The sequence below is a fragment of the Panicum hallii genome, chromosome 9, assembly GCF_002211085.1.
Source record: "Panicum hallii strain FIL2 chromosome 9, PHallii_v3.1, whole genome shotgun sequence".
NCBI lineage: Eukaryota > Viridiplantae > Streptophyta > Magnoliopsida > Poales > Poaceae > Panicum > Panicum hallii.
Window position 1 is genome coordinate 19,511,404 of NC_038050.1, and position 1,785 is coordinate 19,513,188.

Genomic DNA, 1,785 nt, shown 5'->3' on the forward strand with positions numbered 1-1,785 from the left:
GTTCACCTGCTAATTGCGGATGGACTCATCGGTTCCTCTTCTTGGAAGAGCACTGGTGATACCTAGCTAAGTAGCTATTCTCTGCCCTTCTTTTTACTTGGTGCTTTCTCCTTTGTTATTGAGATGATTGTGTAATGGTCTGGTTGAAAGGTTGTGCTATGGAAAAAGTGAACTGTACCCAAATTGCCAAGTGCTGTTCCTGATCTGATCCCCATGTGGTGCCTCGTGCCGCCTGTTAATTTTTTGGTGATGTGTACTGGTGTGCTTGACATCTGGGGCAGTAGCTTCTTTCGGTGATCTGGGGCCAATTTATAAGTTGCAATTACCTGATAAAGCGGCTTTACCCTCTTATGGCTTTCTTCATGATTTGCACAACTATGTAGGTAGGGTTAAAATAGTCTGTTCCAGCCTATGATTCTCTTGCTGTCTCAAGAAATACTGTGAATGATTTGCACAACTATCTAAAGTCAAGCTGTCTCAAGAAATATTCTGAATATTAATGTTTTGTCGTCACGTGCTGCATCAGCTGACAGTGAACTCACTGAAGAAATCAAACAAGAAGGTGAACAAACAGAGAATTGTGGAAAAGAGAAGGAGAATGATCAACAAAAGGCAAATGTACAGAACGAAGATCATCCCCTCCTTGATCTTGTTCCAATAACACCTCCTTTTGATCTTTCCAGGTTTGCTTATTACATAATCATTTCCTTGAACAAGCTTCATATCTTTGCTTCTGCATTCTATTAAGTAGTAACTGAGTAATCTCTTCCAGTTCTCTGCTTAAACTGCCAAATTTCTCAAGTGCAAAGCCACCAAGACCTTCCAAAGCTCGCAGTGGGAACTCCCGTTCATCTACTTCAAAAGCTACTGCAACATTGCAGTCTTGTAAATCATCCAAGGTTGGTGGTAGTGCTATCGATGAGGGGATGCCAGATATTCTAAAAGAAGCTGATTCTCCTAACAACCGTGTCAAGACTACTTCACCCAACGGAAAACGAGTCTCGCCGCCACATAATGCGCTCAGTATTTCCCCGAACCGGAAAGGTGGTAGGAAATTAATATTGAAGTCAATTCCCTCATTTCCATACTTATGGGAGAGTCAAACAGTGGTTCTGCAATGAACGATACCGATAACACATTCAGCGCATCGCCTCTCATTTTAGGTAAGCACTGTTTATGCCTGTGTAGATAGCACTAGACGTGACTTGAGTTATCTTGAAATCATGACAGCACCTCATCCGTATTCTTGTCCGCTGAACCAGGACCATCTTAAAGCTGTGAAGTCGACTATGGGACCGACTTGTAGTCCAAATATGTGCCCCACATCCTACGCCTGCAGCAAGGCTCGAGGTACTGTCAGAGAATAGTAAGTTAGATTTAAGATGCAGTGATCTATATTTGTAAAATATGTAGCCTCTCAATAATCTATATGTAATATGCTGTGTCTTGTAGCTGTTATTTTTATTGAATTGTAGTAACACTATAAATCACCTCTTGAGGAGGTTCCACAATTCCATTCCATGTTTCTCGTCGAAAACTCTCACGTCTGAAGCCAACCCCTACTGCTGTACAAAAATGAGCTCTTCATCCGACACCTCATGTGTGAGCACGACATCTATTCAGCCTAGGCAGCCTGCTGCACTGCCTGCATCTGCATCCATGGTCCATGGAAATTCAGAGCGCGACATCTGTTCAGTGTGAGCGCGACATCTGTTCAGCCTGAGCGCGATGCTATTTTTTTAGATCCCAGTATTTTTGTCGGCCACCTGGCCGACGAAAATACTG

At 42.9% G+C, this 1,785-nt stretch overlaps 1 long non-coding RNA gene across 1 annotated transcript; it reads left to right on the plus strand.

The window, feature by feature from the left end:
* The first annotated feature begins 222 nt into the window (after positions 1-222).
* On the plus strand, positions 223-1,533 carry LOC112876840. Its single transcript, XR_003225377.1, has 4 exons — positions 223-383; positions 527-683; positions 773-1,163; positions 1,263-1,533. It is a non-coding gene; the product is annotated as an uncharacterized LOC112876840 (long non-coding RNA).
* The last annotated feature ends 252 nt before the right edge of the window (positions 1,534-1,785 follow it).